Source organism: Canis lupus, chromosome 12 (assembly GCF_011100685.1).
Source record: "Canis lupus familiaris isolate Mischka breed German Shepherd chromosome 12, alternate assembly UU_Cfam_GSD_1.0, whole genome shotgun sequence".
NCBI lineage: Eukaryota > Metazoa > Chordata > Mammalia > Carnivora > Canidae > Canis > Canis lupus.
Window position 1 is genome coordinate 14295596 of NC_049233.1, and position 22260 is coordinate 14317855.

Below are 22260 nucleotides of genomic sequence, written 5' to 3' on the forward strand. Positions count from 1 at the left end.
TCTACAGGGTTTCATGTAAGCCTTGTTCCTGACTCTTAAAAGTATCCTCAGCTATTTTCCTGAGGCCTGTGATCAGTTTCTCAGAGTTACAGGCCTTCATCTTACTGTTACAGGTCATTCTTCCTGAGACCAGAAACTCTTGAAATGAATTCTTTTTAAGCTGCAAATGAATGCTACTATATATTTTGCCAAAAGCAGAAGAAAAGTACAGCGGACACTGGGTTATAGCAAGTGGGTCAGGAGAGAAAGGAAACAGATGGGAATGGGAGAAGGAGGAAGGAAAGCATAAATGTGCCAAAGCAGAAACTAGAAGTCATGGAGGAAAACCTTGGCCTCTTCTTTTCATTGAGAATTTCTCATGGTCAGGAAGTCAGTGCTGCCATCTTGTTTTTAGGTGCTTCCCTCTTTGTCTTTAGTCTTTAGCACAAAACTGGAAGAATCACTGGGGGAAGCTTAAAACAAAAACAAAGAACAACCTACCCCCAAGCCCCCCTTCCAGAGATTCTGATACAATGGGTCCTGGACAGGACTCAAGCATCTATATATCCCTGAAGCCTCCAGGCCCCAGCCCCCAGAAGAGAGCCATATTGAGAACCACTGTTTAGCATCAACCTCTAAGTTTTACAGGTGGAGAAATCAAGTCCCAGAGACGTTAGATAACTGACAGATGTTCACACGGTTGGACACAGAGGTGCATCCAGCCCTCAAGTCTCCTTCCTGCTCCCCATGTAATAGCTTCCCAATACTGCATTTCAAATGCCTCACAAATGAAGTATAAGACCAGGCATGCTATAGATGGTAGAGAAGTGTCACTTCTTTCCCTCATGGACTTCTTTAAAAAAAATACCTAACATGGTACCTGGCACAAAGCAGCACTTAATAAATATTTGCTGAGTGAAGGAACAAGGCACATGTTTAGTTTTCTCCCCCACGCCCACCAGAAGCAGTACAATAACGTGTTCTCAGGCACTAAAGTGAAATGGAATGTCTTTCACATTCAGTCCCTTTCTTCGGGTGCGTACCTTTTGGTGACTCAGTCTATGAGCCTGTGATTGAGTGGATCATAGAATTCAAGGGGATTTCCATTAAAGTAATGAAGTAGCAGTTGGCTTTTCAGCTTCGAATTCTTTCCCTTGTTAAAGAAAGTGAAACATTATCTTGAGTAGGGTCGGCTATTTAAATCCCGCTGAATGGATTTTCAATAGAAGTGATTGAAAAAAAACATTTTTAATTTTTTGGAGGAATTTGTTCCATTCTGTCTTGTGTTTCATTATAAACAGTTTTTTTTTTTAGCAGAAATTATTCTTCATGCCATAAATGTGTGGTGAATGCCTCCCAACCATATTTCCACACAGACCGCAAGTCTTTGCCAATTTTTTTATATGTAGAGCCCCCACTGATGATGGCTCAGAACTGAAACCCGATCTAATGCTACTAAACTCCTGGATTGAGAAGGGTCTTAAAATCAACTTTAGTGGTTTAGACAGAAATTAACCCAGAGCCTCTGGTTTCTCTCTTTTACTAGGATTGTTGATGATGCAAGACAAAGCCTACTTCATGTTGGATGGTAAGCCTTTGAGGGCAGGGATCAATTCTGTTTTCCTCACTTTGATATTCTTCACACACAGTCAGTACTCTAAACCATGCATTCTCAATGCAGGTGACAGTGCCCCCCAGGGGTGAACTGACTCTTGGGGGAGGGGCATGAGAAAAACCTGAGAACTGGTTTACTGCCCTTCAAAGGGCCACAGTCCATAAGTGGATATACAGTATATCTGTGGCATTAAATTTTCATGGGGAGATGGGGTGAAAAATATCTAAAATGCTCTTGAGGAGAGTCATAATTTTTAAAAAGGTTATTTACTGACTGCCTGAATGTTAATGTATGGCTGGAGATAGTGTTTCATGGCTCCATTTTCTAGAGCTGGACAGGCAACCTGAGCAAACACTCTTGTACTTGGAGACCTAGCCAACTGCCATAACATTTTGACTTCAGTTTGAACTGTTCTCTACACATCCCACTGTCATTGTGATTTGAGATTCTAAGTGGAGCCACAGGCCCCAGGGAGGCCTCTCTGGGCCTTCACCTATTTGAGTGTGAAAATGGGAGAATTTCATCAGGGAATAACTCAAAGGTAATGAAGCTGGTACCATGAGAGTAGCAGTGGCAAGGAGCAAGGCAAAGCAATTTCATGAGGAATGACCTACAAACTCTCTCATACAGAGCATTCGATCAGCACAAACTCTCTTATGGATTAGCTATGGCTCTGCCACTTAGGAGTTTTTTTAAAGACATGAATCTCAATTTCCTCGTTTCTGAAATGGGGACAATAGTAGATGTCATCACCACATCCTAGTGCCCTGGTTAGTATCCAATGGGATCACACACACAAACTATAAGTTGTTAATTTCAGTGTATTATTATTATCCTGGTGACTGAAATACTATTTCCCAATGGACTCTCTGTGCAGAAGCGAGCAAGGATTTGAAGGAATAAGATCATTCCATGCCAGGGGCAAGTTGCAGGCCCTGGAAGATTTCAAGTGACATCCCACATGCCCCTATTTGTATGCAAAGGGAGCTCGAAAGTGAGGCCTCACGTGGAGCAGTTAGTTTCGAGAAACAAATTTGTACAATCAAAGGGGGGCACAAGGAGGACAGCTAACAGGCTCTGCATGAAAGGAAACTATTTAAAACTATAACTAAATGTTAATTATCCCCAGTACAAGTGTACAGGAGGTCCAACCACCTTAGGATGGTTGCCTTGAAAATATTCTCAGTTCCGGATCTTGACCCCCATCTCTGTCCTTGGGTCTCAGTCTTTTTGCAAGAGCACCTCCTTCTTTCTGCTTTTATTGTGTAAATCTGTTTTGGGAAGTGCCTTTCTCCATAGTAGTTTCTCTAACCATAGGATCCATCCCTTACCCAACAGGAGTTCTCCCCTAAATTGGAATCGTTCCATCTGGAATAATCTGCCATCTTGGGAAGTTACTGGAGAGAGTATAAGATGACAGGGTATTCCATGGAAACCTTTTTTTAAATAATAATAAATTTATTTTTTATTTGTGTTCAATTTGCCAACATACAGAACAACACCCAGTGCTCATCCCGTCAAGTGCCCTCCTCAGTGCCCGTCACCCATTCACCCCCACCCCCCACCCACCTCCCCTTCCACCACCCCTAGTTCGTTTCCCAGAGTTAGGAATGTTCATGTTCTGTCTCCCTTTCTGATATTTCCCACCCATTTCTTCTCCCTTCCCTTCTATTCCTTTTCACTATTATTCATATTCCCCAAATGAATGAGAACATATAATGTTTGTCCTTCTCTGATTGACTCATTTCACTCAGCATAATACCCTCCAGTTCCATCCATGTTGAAGCAAATGGTGGGTATTTGTCATTTCTAATAGCTGAGTAATATTCCATTGTATACATAAACCACATCTTCTTTATCCACTCATCTTTCCATGGACACCGAGGCTCCTTCCACAGTTTGGCTACTGTGGACATTGCTGCTAGAAACATCGGGGTACAGGTGTCCCGGCGTTTCATTGCATCTGCATCTTTGGGGTAAATCCCCAGCAGTGCAATTGCTGGGTCGTAGGGCAGGTCTATTTTGAACTCTTTGAGGAACCTCCACACAGTTTTCCAGAGTGGCTGCACCAGTTCACATTCCCACCAACAGTGTAAGAGGGTTCCCTTTTCTTCCATGGAAACCTTTGACATTCCAAGACCTTCAGACTAATCCACTGGGAATGTGGACACGATAATTCTGGTCCCCAGGTAAGGGCTAGTTAGACTTTCTTCTTTTTCCAGTTTTCTGGAGTATTATGGAAACAGATACACATATATGCACACACACACACAGAAATCTTCTGAAGACAAATTACTTTTCAGAAAAAACTCCAGTTTCAACCCATAAGGAAAGACAGAAACACTTTTTTAACCATACCATTGTTTGGTAGGTTGCTTCTCTCATAGTAGAGTTCATGTTTCAAGTATTAAAACAGAGTAGTATTGTTTGTTTGTTTTTTCATTCATCTCTGACTTTTAAAAGTAGCCTCAAACCTTTTGAGAATAAGAAATTTGAAGCACTGGAATTATCATTTGCAATAGTTTAATTAAATTCCTAGACAAATGCCATCCTCCTGCCCAATTCCTGTAGGGTATGGGATTAGTTTCATTCTTCCACTTAAGACTTATTTTCACTCTCTTCCAACATGCTTCCTCATGCTTATTTGTGCTTCAGTGCCTTTAACTATTCTGTTCCCCTGACTAGGAATGCCCTTGGAATGATTTTTTTTCATCTTTCAAGACCCACCTCAAGACTCACTCTCTCTGTGAAACTTTTCCTGTCCTCTTTGGCCTATGCTGTCCTCTTTCTCTGACCTTCTACTATGTTCCACAAAATTGAATAAATAATTGTTTTACATATTTTTTCCTCTGTTGCCAGTGTTCTATTTGCCAGTACACATACTAAGTACTTTATACATATTTATTGGTTGAGTGAAATTCCCCAGATGGCTAGAAGTGAGAGAACATTCTTTTTTTTTTTTTTTTTTTTTGCAAAACATTCTTGGGTAATGGATGAGAGCTGGTGTTTCCTCGGAGCAAGAGAATGATCATATGACTCTTTATTCTCACTAATTGTGCAACTTTGAGCAACTTACATAGCTTCTAGAAGTCTCAGCTAGGATATAAAATGGAGGTAATGGAACAGCCACTTTGTCTATTTTTTGGAAGAATCAAGAATAAGATACGAAAAGTGGCTAGCTCAGTGCCTGACATATAGCAGGTGCAATCAATAGTAACTGTCATTATTATTATTGTTGTAATTATGGTTATTCTCCATAGTACCCAGTACAGTTCTGCGCATGTTGATTGACTATTTAATCCTGAACAATGAGACCGTTCAATGTCCTTCATTGATCTGTTTCTGCATGATTTGTTCAGGGTGCAGGAAATCTGTTGAGGAAAACAAGTTGGAGGAGAAACAGGAGGATCTAGTAGGAGTGCCATATCTAAGCATTGTAGTCCAAGTCAGGTAGAAATGAAGACTTTCCCACTGAATTTCCTGGACTGGCATGAGGTGTGGCAACCATACCTTAGCTTAGACTATATGAGGAGCGTGATAAACCAAGACTTTGAATAGTGGCTTTTATGAAGCAGCTAAGATAAAAATCTTACCATTCAATTTTTTATTTACAACTTAGAAATTCTAGATTGGTTGACATTGGCTCCATACTTTAAACCAACTGATGGGAAGAAAAATCTGTTATTGATTTACTGGCTTTTTTTTTTTCCTCTTTCCTCCGAGCACTGAGTAAAATTCTCTCCAAAACAAGTATTAGGGCCCTCACAGCCCTCAGGGACCTGAAGGGGTAAGTGTGGGATGGGAGGCATCTCATTGCTGGCTTCTAGGGTTGTGTCCCTCCTTCAAGCATTCCCTCTGGCAGACCACTCTTCTTCCCCATCCCCAGGGAAGCCCTTGCCCAGCAGAGGGTTCCCAAATCAGGAATCAGCAAACTTGGGCTGTCTTCCAAACAAGGCTCCCTCCACAGCCCCTCCCATGAGCTATCCCCATCTTAGTAGACTCCTTTCCTGAATGGTTTCCTACTTTTGCCATCCTGTCCCCAGAGGGAAGAGTCTAGGGCTGGGACATTCCCATCAAGTAGGTCAAGTTACAAGGAGAAAGAAAGGCTCTGATCCATCCATAGAGGCAGTCTCCTGCTCTGCGTTAGGGCTATGTCTGAAATCGGGCACCACAATATGAGTGCCAGACACCATGCTGGGTACTCAGCGCATGTCATTTAATTTATGTTTCATAACAAACATGGAGAGTGGAACTTACTATCTTGAATAAGACTTGGAGAGCCGAAGCAGCTCACCCAATATCATATGGCTAGTAAGTGGTGGAGCTGAACAAAGCTTTTCCATTGTGCTTTGATCTCTCATAGGACTGGCTTGTTGGGGCTTCCTGGCCTTGGTAAGGTTATACAGGTCACTACAGAGAATTGTGCTCAGATAAGTTAGTAAAAGAGAACAGCCTGGAAGATGGAGCCCTTTCCTTGCTCTACATTACCAGTCCTTCAAAAAGCTGGCCTCAGACCAGGCCAGGCTTCACTCCCACCATATCCTATTTGATAAGGAGTTGCAGAACCAGTAAGATGCAAGGGGAGGGGGAGGGGGACGTCTGGGTGCCTCAGTGGCTGAGCTCCTGCCTTTGGCTCAGGTCATGATCCTGGGGTCCTGGGGATTGAGTCCCACATCAGGCTCCCTGCAGGGAGCCTGCTTCTTCCTCTGCCTATGTCACTGCCTCTCTCTGTGTGTCTCTCATGAATAAATAAATAAAATCTTAAAAAAAAAAAAAAAGATGCAAGGGGAGGGACATAAACTTTGCCACTCCATGGGGAAAGGGGGAGTAAATGTGTGGTCATATTTAATCCACACTGGGTCTCCAGAACAATTTGTTCCCAGGGGGGCCTGGGGGCTCAGTTCCTTACTGTACTTCATTTTCATATTGTACTTTGTGCTTTGCAAAACATCTCAGGAAGTATTATTTCATTCAATTCTCTTTTGAGAATTGAGCAGCAGGAGAGATTCTTTTTAAGACTCAAGGCAGATTATGGCATACCTCTGCTGAAAACCCTCCAGTGGCTTCCATCCTACTCACAGTCAAAGTCAAAGGCCTTACAAGGTCCTGGCCCATCTAGTCCCACTTCCCTAGGACCTCAGGGTTCCTATACCCCCCATCCTCATCCCCTCCATAGTTCTGGCCTTGCTGTATTTGAATGTACAGACTCACCTTTGGCTCAGAACCTTTGCATTTGCCATCCCTCTACCTGGAATGCTCTTCCCCCAAATATGCTCTGGGGTTACTTCTTTACATCCTTTGGGTCGACGTCTCAACAGCAGCCTCTAAGAGATGCCCTTGCTGATCTCTCTCTGGCACTCCTCACTTCCCTTCATGATTTACTTTTTGCCAAGACACTTATCACCATCAGAAATTCTGTAGGTTTAGTTTATTCACTTATTTACCTGCTCCCCCCACCCCCGCCATGAAGCTCTAGAGAGAGAGAGACTTTTATCTGTTTTGTTTATGACTATACCACCCCCCATCTTGCCCTGGGTACTACAATAGTACCTGACCCTGACTCATGATCCATAAATATTTAAATTCAATATGAAATATTGAATGAGAGCATGAATTCTTATAGCAATGATATTTTTTAGTCAAAGTAAGTATTGTGTTATCAGTTTTACAGATGAAGAAACAAAAGCCCAGGAGTTTCCCTGGCTGGTCTAAGGTCATGCAGATGGTAGTAGAGCCATCTAGAACCCTGGGCCATGACCTGTAAGCAGTCAATTGCTGACTTCCCTTGTGGCTATTTCCATGCAGGGACATGAATGAGTCTAATATGGGTTCAGGACAGGGCTGATCCACAGTCACGCAGACTTTCACTATAGTGAGAAGAGGGTATCTCACTATTGTCATTTCCTGGACAGAGAAATATGCATCTCTGCCCGCTGGGTTCAGAGCGGTAGTAATTATGAGAGTCTGGAAGGAAGTGAGAAAAGCATCGGGGACATTTAACAACCTTCACTGACCTGCTAATTATTATTTACAGTAAGACAGAGCATTTCCTCTGCGGAGGCAAAGACATAGAACATATTTTATATATATATATATATATATATATATATATATATATATATATATATATATATATATACTTGAATCCCCATAGCACTCTCTGGAAGCAGACAGAGAACAGAAAGAATGAATGGGCAGGTCAGAATGGACTTAGCCTTAGGAGATGAAAGGAATGAATCTTCACTGTCCTTTATTAAATTCCTCCCAGAAACTCTCCAAAGATGGTATTAGAAAATATGAGAATCACATTGTAAACTCTTCAGAGGCTGGATCCTATTTTCATGCATCTCCTGCTGGTGTGATGCACAGCTTTGTGATGGCAGGTTGGAGAAGTGTGTCTGAATTGACTGCCAAGGCCGAAAGAGGCTTTGATTCTGGGCTCTTCCAACCCTGTCCCCAGGGCATGGACCATCCCTGGCCCGGTGCTGCCCAAGCCCTCCACCTCCACTGACAGAGGCTCATATCAACTTGTACTTGATTCCTTTGTCTTATTATACTTCTTAGGTTGAATTACTGTGTGGCTCCTGTGAGGCTCACCCTTTAGTTCTCCTTCTGGACTCTGGAGTCAAAGAGGGTAAGTCTACTAAGTTAGTGTCAGCTAAGCACTTGTACCTACAACAAACATGTTCTCATCTCACAGGCTCTAAAAGGGAGAACTCGGCAACTAGTGGTTCTTGAAAGCAAGACTTCCCCGAAAGTCCTCCCGGGGTGTGTGTGTGTGTGTGTGTGTGTGTGTGTGTGTGTGTGTGTGTGTTATGGGGTGTGGACTGAGTGTTTCTAGTGTGATGGTGCAGAGCATGGTGTTGGAGTCAAGCTGTCTGGGCTCTGCTCCTGGCTGTGTCACACAGCTACATGGTTTGCATATGACACTTAGCCTCTCTGTGCCTCAGTTTCTCCATCTGTAGACTGAAAATAATAATAGTGACACCTTCATAGAGTTGTTGTGAAGATCAAATGAGCTAATCATGTCTGTGAAGTATAGCACAGTGTCTACCTCGCTCATTGGTAGCGCTTGATCCTGTGAGCCCTTATATGCTATTCAGCATCCTTCAGGAGGAAGCACTGATTATAATGTGCAGAAGATACCTGGGGGTCCTGGTGGCATTATCCTCGGTGCCACCCCTTCAGTCCTGCTCTTCTTCCCTCCGTCTTTATTCTACTCCATCCTTTCCCTAGTCTAGTCCCAAGAGACTGTACTCCCAGCTGAACAGCCACTCCTTCTAGGGGGATGTGGTCTGAGACACATTCACAGGGGACCAGAGAAATCTGAAATTCTTCAAGGTCCAAAAGAATGATTCAGAGGGTGACACCTGAGTATGGTGAGTGAGACAGGATATTTTGGGGGGTAAAGGGAAAAGTCTGCCCAGTATCCCCTCACACCAAGCACCCCTTGACTCACCCAATGTGGAACATTCATTGGATGTGTCAGCAGCATCATATCTTTCTCAAATGCTTTAATGGTAACATTCTCTACCTCTCAAATCATGACGAGCCTTCTGATATGGCAAGCCTGCATATTTGAATGAATTGCCAGATTCCTTTAGTCAGAACTAATGCTAAATCACATAAAATTAGAAGAAAAAATGATTGGCAAATGGTATTAATGTTCCAAATGTTAGATGGGTTAGAAAAAAAAAAAAAGAAAAGAAATATAAAGAAAGGAAGCTGATATTTTTTGAGAGTCTGTTGTCACCAGGCCTGTGTGAGGCGGTTAGCCTGCACCCTCCTTCCACGGCCCATGCGGTGGTGGTCATATTCTCCTTATCTTCAAAGATGAGCAGTGAGCAACCCCAAGGAGCCTGCATTGAGTCAAGAAATCAAGAATCCCAACCCCAGTGGGTCTGTATCTGAAGGGAAAAACCTTGAGGAAGTAGGGGAAGTTTCGAGCCAGGGATCAGGGGACCTGGTTTCTAATCATGAGTACTGATGCAGGCTGGCTTCTGTTTCTTCGCATATAAAACAGGAATGAGAATATCTATTTAAATTTCTCCCAGGGTTTGTAAAGTTGAGTTTTGATCATTTTATTCATTTATGTGTAATATTTACTTATACATACATGAACAGAAACATGCCTCCCCGCCACAGAACTACCAATGTCCATTCCTTGGGCCCCAGCTCTGGCCCCACGCCCTGGATATAAGGCCCTAACTGTGTCAGTACTTAGTTTCAGTGATTCCTACCAGATGCTTAGATAATTCCTTTATACACCTGGGTCTTGAACTTGTTCCCTCTCTGCTATTACAGGGATTTTAGCACATTTACACTATCTGTCCTTTTCTCTGTATTTTTGCATAATACTGTTATCTTCCTAATCTCATGGTTCCTTTCATAGTTTGAAGTAATATACTTAAATTTTTGTTTTGTGATTCATCAACTTTTAGGCAGTACTTATTGTCTTGCCACTGGAACAAAAGTGCCACAAGGGTGAGAATCTCTGTCCCTTTGGCTCCTTGCTGCCTTCCAGGGCTGGGGATCACCCTGACACAAGGAGGCACTCGCTTGCTATTTGTCGGATGAAAGACTGTAACATCAGCCAAGAGGACACCTGCACTTCCTTCCCCACCCCACCTCCCCCACTTCCTTGTCAGAACTGTACTATTCACTTTACCTTTTCAGGGTTTTTAAGATTTATATTCTAGGTCTTCCAAGTTGCATCTGTAGGCTGGTTTGAGAACCTGAAAAGAGATACACAGCATATAAAATACTGTGATTATGAAAATATTACATACTGCAGAACCAAGGAATGTGACCAAATTGCCATCCTGAACAAGGAGACCTTGGGTAGAGAACATTCCAGAAGCCAAGGCCAGATGGATTTTTCTTTTTTTTTTTTTTTTTTAACACAAGCAAATGCCATCGCAGCCAGTTGTTATCTATGGAGGAGAGTTGAGGGCTGTAAAACTCAGAAAGGCCTTTAAATAGTGACTCCAATAGTGCCTGGGTGGCTTAGTAGGTTAAATGTCTGACTCTTAATTTCAGTTCAGATCATGATCTCAGGGTCATGGGATTGAGCCCTGCATTGGGGTCCCTGCTGGGCAAGGAGTCTGTTTAAGATTTTCTCTCTTCCTCTGTCCCTTCCCTTCCCTCTCTAAAATAAATAAATAAATAAATAATAAAAACAAATAAATAGTGACTTTATAGACCACCCCTATTCTTTCTAGCTGTGGCTCTGATTTGGGAGTATCTCCAGTGCTTTGCTGGGAAGGGTGCCTCCTCCAGGCTAGTTCTCTTCCTGTATGTCTTTCTGAGGTGTAGATAATTCCACTCAGCTTTACCCACTAACATGATCTCATCTTCTTTGAGTTCTAGGCATTTGTAAAATCTTCTAGATTGCTGTTGGGATCCTTTCGTGTTTGTTATGGATTTATTCTTTTGCATTTATTTCGTGTTATTTCAATGAGATTTGGGAGGAAGTATAGAGATAAAAGGAGGCTCAAGATACCATTCTGAACTTGAGCATTTATTTTGAAACTTTTAAAATTGATGAATATTTCTTCAGGGAAGAACTATGAGGCCTTACGGTTCAGGTAAGGCAGGTTGTTTCAAGTGGGTGTTCGATGGGGTCAGAGAACCAACATTTGCATCCCAAAAAACAGGGCTGTGTCATGTCCTTAGAAATAAATGAACAGTCCCATCGGTGCTACCTTGAGAGGTCATGTGTCAATGAAATGAGAAAAGAGAAAATAGTACTGGGATGAGAGGAAAGATGACAGGAGCATTTCATAGTTTATTTTCAAGTGCCAGTAATTTGTATACCTGGAGATTTACTTTGCAGGCAAACGAATTGAGACTCATTGAGCGAAAGTTATATAGCAAGAAGTGTTGGGCTGGTGATAAGCAGAAGGAAGTCTGCAACCTAGTTCTGTCTTTTACATGTTCTGTGGGTAAATAAAATTGGCCTTGTAGGTGTGGTGGGGACTGGGTGAAGCAACACATGGAGTGTCCCCGGCACAGTGTGGGTTCTTAGGGACTGTTAATCCTCATTCCTTAGAGGCCATGGGATGGACCAGCACAGAAGAAAGATGAAAGATCTTTATACCAGCTCTGTTTGGTTTATTGCAGTCAGTTTCATATCTTCATTCTGTCATTCTGTCTCTTTTTGTCTGTTTATCTCCCTGTCTCTTCTCCACTCCCACCCCAACCCTCAGAGCTAGTAAAATCTTTAAGCAGACTTTGAAAGAAAATTGCATGGTATCAGCCACAGGAATGTGCTACCATTTCACGGTGGCCATCCGCAGCTCTCTCCCAGGACCCCAGATGGAGAAGCCCAGCTGGGCACAAGAGCCTTTAGTGGGTCAGCGGGGGAGGATGGGTGTTTCCTGGATGCTTTTTTGCCCTCTCAGACATTTCCCTTGAGATAGAATGATCCCCTAGTTAGGGGACCCTAGACCCCTGGTCTAAGGCAGTCGCTGTCGTTCCATGGTCAGGGGCTGTGGCAACGTTCTACTAAGCTCCTTATCACCCCACTTATGGAGGTGTTGCTGGGAAATCACTGTTGGGGCCTGAGGGAAGCACATTATGGCATAATCAGGACTTGGCAGAAGATGATTTTAAAAGTGCTTTGTCTTCTTCTACAACGCTACCTGCAGATCTACTTGGTCACTTTGCCAGCAACAGTTCATAGGTCCACATGACTGCCAGGAAAACTGGCATGCCCCTTGCCCACCAAAGTCTGAGTTAGCCCTGCTTTGTGCCCACCAGCCTCTTATCTATAGACATTTCTTCTCGTGGTAAAGCAGATGCCACCATGAGCTCCCCAAACTCCCCGAGGTCAAGCCTGTCCCCCCACCAACCTCACTAGCTGTGTGACTTTGAGCAGTTTACCTAACCTCTCTGTACCTCAGTTCCCCCAACTCCAAAGTGGAGTGTTAACTTCAAAGTGGAGTTACCAATAGAGTTTATCTCAGAGGATTGGAATGGGAATTCAGGGAGTTAGTTTATACATGAAAAGACCTAGGACAGTGTTCTCAACTTCATGCTGCCCAGAGCCCCTGGAGGGCTTGTTAAAACACAGATTGCTGGGTCCCACCCCAGAGTGTTCCTTCAGTTTGCATTTTTTTTCTTGGTCCATTCATTTATTTATTTATTTTTTGTATATTTTTTTAATTGGAGTTCGATTTGCCCAAAACCAGACAAAGATCCCATCAAGAAGGAGAATTATAGACCAATAGTCCTGATGAACACAAATGCAAAAAGTCTCAACAAGATACTAGTTTGCATTTCTAACCAGTTTCCAGGTGATAGCTATGCTGCCTGAGGACCCTCCTTATTAGAACAATGCTGCCGGGGAACCAGCACTGTATGATTTGTTATTCATCATTTACTTGAAAGATTAAAAAAAAAAAAAAAAAGGAATGCCACAGTATCTTTGGAATACATGGCCTGATTAAATAGTACTTTCAGAAGATTCTGGTTATCAAGGGATTAGCTAGCCCTCCTACAGAGCTGGAAGGCCTGGAGGAGGATTAGAAGGTGGTGGGGACCAGAGACAAGCAGAGCAGCCTAGAGGCATTTCAGTATCCAGGAGCCCCGTGGGCCTTCCTCTGCTGCTGAATTTATGGGTCAAAAAATGAGACAGGCTTTGGGGAGCCAGATAAGGCCTGCCTTGCCTCACTCCCCAAGTATTTTGGGCTCAGCGTGGTACCAGGTGCCGTGGAGAGATCATGACACAGCCTGGGCCCCTGCCTTCAATGATCTCACTTACCCAGTGAAGTTTACCACACACCAAATAATAAGAAGACACTGTAGGTGCTTAAGATCAGACACGGTGCCACCATAGATGCTGTCAGAGGTGACTCTGGGTCACAGTGCTGGAGACGGTGCACCCGCTGACCGGTGCTGCAAGCTTGCTCCCCCGTATTCTAGTTGTATGGCCTTGGAGAAGATGCTCTAGCTGGCTGAGCCTCAGTTATCCCCTCTGTGATGGACAGGACTGCCCCCTCCCAGGGTCCCTGAGACAACATGAAGCACTGTGGAGGCCTGGGAGGGCAGGGACCTGTATATCCCAAGCGCTGCGGCATCCCTGGCTGGTCCCCGGGGGTGTGGCAGGTGTGCCTTACTTTTGGTGGAATGAGCACACTCGGGAGTGCAGCGCTCACAAGGTGGGCTCAGCATGGGTGGGGGCTCAGCATGGGTGACCATCCTTGTTATTTGGGGTGAGGACTGGCCTGATTAGGGGAGGCCATTGGAAGATGCAGCAAGGGCTCTGGATCAGGAGGGACGGCCGGGAAGAGGAGGGCAGGAGAAAGAAGGTATTTCAGATGTGGCCTAGGGCATAAGGCAAGTCTGGGGAATCGAGGAGGGGGAAGGCTGAGGAATAAGCCTGCTGGGTAGGGGGCTGGTGAGGGAGGAGAGCCCCAGGGCTGTGCTTCCAGCGAGGGCTGTTCCTCTCCCCAGGACTGCCTTCTCCTAAAAACCAAGAGGCAAAGAGCACAGGTCACAGTTTCATTTTGTTTCCCTTCTAACTGACAACGCGTTTTTTTTTTTTTTTTAAGATTTTATTTATTCACGAGAGACACACACACACGGGGGGGGGGGGGGTGCAGAGACACACAGGCAAAGGGAGAAGGAGGCTCCATGCAGGGAGCCCGACGTGGAACTCGATCCCAGGACTCCAGGATCAGGCCCTGGGCTAAAGGTGGATGCTAAACCACTGAGACACCCAGGGATCCCCAACAACGCATTTTGATAGAAAAGATCAACCCAGGCATAAAGGACCATTTCATAACGTTCTCCCATCGTGCCTCGGAGCCTTAGATCATTCGGTGCTCAGGAGGCTTCTGCAATTTGGCTGCAGCTTAACATTCCAACTTCATCTCCATTTCTTCCCGTATAGGACTTTGCTGGCTCCCAAAACCAGGGTCCTACCTGGAAAACTCCTATTCAACCTTCAGGACCCAGTCAGTGCCTCCTCCCTACCCCCGCCCAGTAAGAAGAGGTAACTTGTGCTGCAGCCTGCATTTCCAGGGCCTCCAGCCTGGAAGGAGAAACACAGTTGAGCAAAGCTCCCTGGTTCCAGCCCCAGCCCCCCCCCCCAGTGACTCTGGGAGTCTCAGCCGCCCTTCCAAAGCCTCCTTCTCTAGTTTTCCTCTGAGTCTCCAGAAGGTGTCATCTGTGTGCTCCTGTGTGCAGCTGTCTATCCCCTCGTGACATTTGTCAGCTTCCTTGTCTGCTGAACGGGGGGCGGGCTGCCAGGTTGCGCAGCTCCCGTCAGCTGCTGCCATCTGAGGCCACAGCGTGGAAGGCTGTGCTCCCTTTCCCGCCGTCCCAAGGCCTGAGTGCAGACAATGAGAGTGCAAGGCTACGAGCAGCCTGTGGATAGCTCACCCTCGCCTTGCCCTTCGTGCACCAGGACGACCCTGACCGCTTCCGTGGAACCTCCGCCTTCCTCCTCACACTTCCCAGAAGCAAGCACGGACGTTGCTCCCAATCTACAGGCGGGGACCCCAGCACCGGCGGCGCTCAGGTGTCTAAGTGACCGGGTATCTGCGCACGTTTTCAAGGCTGGGAGAGGGCAGCTGTCAGTGGAAACCCAGGTCAGCTCGGCCCCAGAGTCCAGAGCCTTCGTCTGGCCGCCGCGGTGGGCCAGCGGCCCCCTGGAGATGCAGCAATGCAGTCAGGCCCGCCGGTTGCCTCGGCAGCCGCTCAGCTGGAAATCTCTGCCTCGTAGCAGAAGCTCGACAACCACTAAACGAGTGAAGGGATAAATAATCCGAATCTTCTTCTCATCGGACCCTCTCACCCTCAACGGAGGGGTCCAGGGAGGGTCTCCATATCCTTCCCTAACCTTCAAAATCACATCACTGATGTCGCTTAGATGGGTTTCCTGTAAAGCGGGCTGAGGTGCCAACATCTAGGAAATGGAACTCCCATGTCAAAGGTTCAGTGACGACAAGGCCACCCCGGCTGGTTTCTGCCCCCACCTGCTCATGCAGGCCTCAGCCCCCTGCGGAGCCCTGCCCCGTCATTTGGGGAATCCGGGGAGCACATGCCACGTGCGCCAGTAGTGGTTGCTACGTGGTGTCCTCTCTCCCCTCCTTCCCCCCTCGAGGCCCTCCTGACGATGTCCTCTCTATGCATGGCCCCCCTGAGCTGCCTCACTCTGTGCCCGAACCCACTGCAGGAATACAGCCCACCACATTCAGGGCCTTCTCCTCTGAGATGGGGGCTGGTCCTCACAGTGCCAGGGCCATGCTGTCATGCTGTATCTGCTTAGATGTGAGGGGGCCGTTACCCTACTCTGTGTCACACATTCCATCATCTGGGTCAGATGATGATGTGAGCGCCCCATGACTTACCATATCCTTTGGAAATCCTCTCCACCAGCTTCACGTAGCAGCCCCTCTATCCACAGTGCCCCAACCCATGTTTGAGACTGGCAATTATGTGTGTGTGTGTGTGTGTGTGTGTGCACTTGAATTGCACATGTGACTCCACGCTGTCCTCTGTCCCCTCCTTGCTCCCCACACTACACACTAGGCTGCTCCTTGCTTTTCTTTCCTCATGATGCTAATCAATCCCGGAATATAGATGTTTGCTGGTCTTGGCTCCTCACCCTCCTCCCTGCTCATCAGGCAAATCCAGCCACATATGGATTCGTTTTAAGGATTATCTGGGACCCCCTCCTCCTGACCATCCCCTAGCTACAGACTTAAGAAGACCAGCTCCTCAGTCCAGACATCAGGTGAGCCAGCCTACTGGGGGAGATGAAGGGCGGATTGAGCTTTATCAACAGGTCTGGCATTTCCAGATTTAAGGCCTGGATTTACTATGAAGCTGATGAGGGCTTAGGTTTCAGGACCTCCTTCCCTGATTTGCATGGAAGAGGCCCCAGGGCTCATATGTCTTTATAAAATTGGCAAAAGTAAGTTATTTTAAGGCAGTCAGTTAAGTGCTGGTTTTTCTGTCCCCGTCTTACCTCCAGTACCTTCCTTCCTGTTAAGTGACATTGGAGTGGCCATGGGCATCCTGGGGGATCCAAATAAAGGGCAATTAGGTTGTTGCCATTTCCATGCATAGTTAGGTTATTGCAAACCCTCCTGATGTAGGAATGGCGGGAATATTCCTATTACCTAAGGGGTAGACTTGTCCCACATCATGGCACAAAGATGCAGGCCCAGAGTCATCTCTCACTGTGACTGTGTCCTATGGCACCTGGCACTGGCAGTATGAGACAGCAGAGGAGAAGCCAGATATTGATGTGTGGAGCCAGAAACCATGTTGTGGAAAGTTCTTCTCAACATTACATGTCCAAAATTTTAAGTGGAAGATTAGGCATCTCACCAGTGCCTAATGAAAACTATTACTGCAAAATACCATAAAAACCCGAAAAAGCAAATTTTGATCAATCATGCTGGAAGAAAGACTAAATTGCCTTTCCTGCCCACATAAAGAAAATAATACTTAATAATCATCAGCTACAGAAATGATGCCTCAAAAAAAAAAAAAAAAAAAGCAAACAAAAAAAAACCCAGTAGTAGGGAGGTGTGTCAGAAAGTTAATTGATAAAGATACTACAGGCATCATCTTGGCTTTTATAATATTTTGGTATTTGATGGCTTTTTAAGATTTTTGTAATATCTTGCAGTTTCTTTGCTTCATTGTAAATAAAAATTCACATTTTAAACACATAATTCTGACAGAATTCATTCTTTGTAGCGTACTTCGTATTTTCTTAACTTTAAGTGTAATTAGCTTCAGGCTAGTTCTAATTGTATTAGCCTGAATGGAATGGTATTGGCTTCAGGCCCACATAATCTGCAGCTGTCCTGGACATGGAGTTAGTCTTTGGACCCCTGCCCCCTTCTTGTCTGAATGTCTGCAGTGCTGGGGTAAGGTGGGGAGAGACACCTTTGTCCCTGTCAGTTTCAGTCATGGCAGCCATAAGAAGGTGTCTTTCTAGGTGTCTGGGTGTCTTTGTAGGCTTTTTCTCCTCAGATCTTCTTATTCTCCCCCTGTTTTCTTAGCTATGATGCCTCAGGACTTGCTGCCCAACCCAGCCTCAGTCAAGACTCCAAAACCAGTTTCTACGTGCCTTCTGCTCTGCAGGCTCCCCTCCTGAGTCCAGCCAGACTTCTGTGGGCCCTGTCTACAAGGTGACGTTGGCCTTTCCCTTCTTTTGTTCTTTGTTCTCTTCACAGAGAGTCTAAAGATGTGCTCAGGGTAGACAAAGCTCTATTACTAAACAAAAATCCCATGCAACATCCTCATTGCCCGCAGTTCTGGAAAGAGAGGCCCAGAAACATTACCCATTGCCTGAGTCTCCAAGACCAGGGTTTGTGAGGGGTAAAGGAAAGGTGTCTCTACTACTTTTTGAATTGGTAATATTTGTATTTGAGGTCTCAACCCAAACATAGAGAGGCATGAAGACACCCCCGTGTCCTTCTCCTCCATCAATGTGACAACTTTTCTGGTTATTGGTTAACTTCCACTCCCACTAGGTGGAAAGACCATTTTATTTGTAGGTAGAAGATGTGATAATGACTCTGCTACTAATTCACTGAGTGTCCCAAAACAGCTCATTTCCCTCCTGGCCTTCATTTTCTCATTCACAGGATGAAGCGATTAGGTTATATGATTGCCACAGTTCCCCAAGGTAAAAATTATCATGAGCTATGAATCATTATGACTGCAAATTTCTTTTATTAAGATTTTTAAAAATGTATTTATTCATGAGAGACACACAGAGAGAGGCAGAGACATAGGCAGAGGGAGAAGCAGGCTCCCTGCGAGGAGCCTGATGCGGGAATAGATCCCAGGACCCTGGGATCATGACCTGAACCAAAGGCAGATGCTCAACCACTGAACCACCCAGGCACCCTGTGCTTGCAAATTTCTAATTGAATGGAGCTTAACTACTAATCTTTGCAGAACTGGAACTTATATTACCTCAGCTCAGCATTGAGAAGAAATCACAAGAAAACAGATCTGCATTAAGGAAAACAGATGGGAAAACAGCAACGAAAACCAAATTTCAGTACAATATTTTATACCAACTACAGCTGTAGTGTTCTATGGTCATCAAAGCCAATAATCTAAAAGGTCAGTTATGTTTATTAGATTTTAGTAACTAAGGTAGGCAACCAGCAGAAGTATTTTAGAAAGATTAGCACCTTCAAGGTGGACTTTTTGCTATTGTTATTTGTGTGGTTGTTATTTGTGTGGTTATTGTTATTTGTGTGGTTGTGTGGTTGTTATTTGTATTGTTATTTGTGTGGTTGTTTTGCTATTTATTTGTGTGGTTGTTATTTGTGTGGTTGCTATTGGTATTTGTGTGGAAAAAAAAAAAAAAGCTTGTTCTCAGGATTCTCTGTCCTCTCAACAGTTATGGTTAGATAGCATCTTGTCACCTCTAAGTATGCACAGACCCTCTGTCCTCTGCCATTGTTAGCAAAAGCCCTACCTACCCTTCACTTTCTCAGTTAAGAAAAAAAATAAATGGCTGAAGGAAGAGAGGAAATCCAGAATATTGGAAGATAGCAGGGACTTCTCTGACATGACTGAGGACAAAGGCAGTGGAGAGAGACCAACATGGCTTCAAACACTGGCTCCAGGAACTTCCAAAAAGAATAAAAACACAGGGGACAGCTTGGAATGGTAGAAAGACAGAAGGAAGCAGGAGTCATCCAGGTCCAGTCAGGAAAGAGGGACATTTTGGTGGAGTTGAAAGGTTCTTCAAGGCCATCTTTCTGCATTTGTTGAGTCAATGCTCTGTGACTAGCCTCCTTCAGATTCCCAGGTCTCTGGGGGAAGAGCATTCCAGACAGGCATGGGAGGCAAAAGAGCATGCCAGCTTCAGAAGAGGGTCAGCCTCGTTACGGAATAGCTTAGCCTCTGGTTTATACATCAGCCCCTTATGTGTTTGGTTGTCAAACACCTGCTTAAAAGAAATTATCTTTCATTTCTGGGTATGTATGGGCCAAATCTAACTGCTGGATATGCCAGGCTGAGGATCGGTGTGTGGACTGCAGAAACTTCATCAAGCTACTGCTTCCCTGGTTACTGGCCCAGCCCTGATGATACACACTCCCTCTCAACAATCTTCGTAACTGTAACAGAGCTCAAAACACATTTTGCAAATAGATGAGGGCCATCACTGCACTTTGGAATATACTACTTAGCCAATACAAATAGTTTTCTTTCTTTTCTCTCTCTCTTTCTTCTTTCTTTCTCTCTCTCTCTCTTTTTTTTTTTTTTTTTTTTTTTTTACCAAATTTGGTAGTCTGGTTTATCACTCCCTTTTGCCCTCTGGCAGTTGCAACATATGCCAGTGGTTTGTTGTGAAGCACTGGATCTTTGGGGTTGATGATTTGTCGCTTGGGTCTATGTGGCAAAAGAGGTGGATTCCAAGAAATACATGTTTAAGAAATTCAGGAAGGAGCAAGGAAGTGGATATGATCATTGGCTAATTGGTTTGTTAGGCCAAAAATGCCTTTTGGTGCTCACCACAGCACCGGCGCCAACTCTTAAGCAGCAGTGACCTCCCTTGAGGTCGCTGTGTGAATGACTATGATAAATGGCTGGTTTTGGAAGGTTCGGGATTTTTCTCTCTTTGCTTGTTCTTTTTTTTTTCCTCCTTTGGTTGTTTGGGATCTTATTGAAAATCACAAACCAGAAAGAAAACAGCTGCCAAGATCAGTGGTGAACATTTCAAGAGTCAAGTTACTGTGGCCTGTGGCTCTCAGTTCCACTTGAAGAAAATTCAGATTGCTCTGGTGATCTCCCAGGACATTTTCCCTAAAATACTCACTTACCCTTGGTTTACCAATGAGCAGGAGGTGGAAATGGGCAGAAGGGTCAGTCAAAATAATGTGGCAGGATAAATATATATCCCCTCTCTGTACCATCATCCCCCCCACCCCCCGCCCCACCAGCCCAATAATTGTGTCTATATGAGACTAACACTGAGTCAGAGGGTTTGGAACAAAAGCAAATCCTAGAGGCTAAGGACATGGTTTGGGGGGAAATTGAACAATTTTGTAGGCAGGCTCCCAGTGTACCTTCAACAAGTGATTCTGCGGCTGCTTGAGGTTAAGGCACTAGGTCAGCCTCTGAGCGTTTGTGGAAGAGCAGAAGGACCTGTAGGGAGGAAAGCTGCTTTCACAGAGTAAAGACCAGGCTAGTAGAAAAGCCTGAGACGAGAGTAAAGAGTCATGCTTTCTTTCTAAGTCTTGCTTTCCTTCTTGCTAAACTGAGAGATCTCAGCGAATGAGTTTGCCTGTGTGGATCCTACTTGCCCCACAATCGATGATGCCCTCCATCCTTTGATGACAAGCTTTCCTTCTATGTTAACTCAAACTCACCTCAAATATTTGTGTCCCCCCTAGATGTTTTCACTGTTACCCTGGGGTGAATCACATAAAGCCAATTTCACGCTGTGATCAAACACATCACATCTTCCAGCACAGTATATTCTATAGTAATAATGTTATTAGTTTCTATCAAGTTGTGGCACAAGTATACCCCAAAGGGAAAAAACTGGAATTGTGGAATGTTTTAAAAAATAATTTCTCTTATCAACAGTGCCACAAATAGTGACTAAAAATATATTGTGCAAAGAGAGGCTGTTGGGACAGCTTTGGAGATTAATTTAGGATCATTTATATTTAGCATCTTATTTTCAATGCAAAAAATTTTTTAGCGCACTTAAAACAATGTCTTTTTAAGAAAGCTAAAATTCCTTAATTGTCATTTACACCACTAAATTGCTTAGATTTGCCTGTGCCCTCAGGGTGCATAGATTCTACATTGGAGAGGTCTGAATTAATAAGATGTTATGTTTACTTTTGGAATGCGTTAGACCATTTGTTAACTGTTGAATCACCCTAAGCTAGAGAAATGAATCTGATGTGGTCCACAGAATATATGAAGCAGAAATTCCTTTATCTAAAAACTCTAGGATATATAGAGTTAAATTTAATCCAAAGTGAGATTTCCTGAGGTCTTGAATGCTAATATGTACCGCATTAGTCTCGAGATGGGTAGGGTCCTTCATAACAAAATAGAACACTTGCCAAATCTGGTATCTTAAAGGAGTAATGTAGACTCCAGCCTTCTGATTACATTCTTTGGATATTAAAATTCAGTTTGACCTAGATTCAAAGTGACTAGATACTTTTCTTTTTCTTTTTTCTTTTTTTTTTTTCCTATAAATTTCAGGGAACTTCCATATGAAGGCAGAGGAACTGTATCTAAATCTCTCCTTTAAAGACACTCATAAAAATGCACTCAGCGCTAAAAGTTTCCACCCAAGGAAATGAACAAAACAAGTTGGATTCAAAGGCAACAACAGCAAAAATGAAAAGAAGAAAAAAGAATTCCACAATTAGACTTCAACATGGAAATATGTTCTAAATAATTTAAGTAATTGTGGTCAAATAAAGAACAGAACAGGCAAAGAGCTTTCGTTTTTGCAGGAGCAACATTTTGGTTTCTTTCCCTGTGCCCATCAGCATTGTAAAATGTTTGTGCTGGGAGAGACGTCATGAGTCATCCCCTCTTCCAGGCCCCCTTAGCAGAGGAGGAGCCCAGAGAGGCAATGGAGTTGGCCACTGTTGGGGAGCCAAGTAGTGGTAGACTGGATAAACCGGAGACTTGAACTCAGCCCT

At 44.4% G+C, this 22260-nt stretch overlaps 1 long non-coding RNA gene across 2 annotated transcripts in view; it reads left to right on the plus strand.

Moving 5' to 3' along the window:
- LOC102156802 overlaps positions 1-22060 on the plus strand; it is an 80704-nt gene extending 58644 nt beyond the window's left edge. The window contains exons 11-16 of one of the 2 annotated variants that reach the window (XR_005367789.1): positions 8159-8228; positions 14490-15533; positions 16184-16337; positions 17620-17748; positions 18524-18694; positions 21812-22060. This is a non-coding gene — a long non-coding RNA (uncharacterized LOC102156802). The remainder of the gene's footprint in view (positions 1-8158; positions 8229-14489; positions 15534-16183; positions 16338-17619; positions 17749-18523; positions 18695-21811) is intronic. The other variant, XR_005367790.1, reaches the window with a different exon arrangement.
- The last annotated feature ends 200 nt before the right edge of the window (positions 22061-22260 follow it).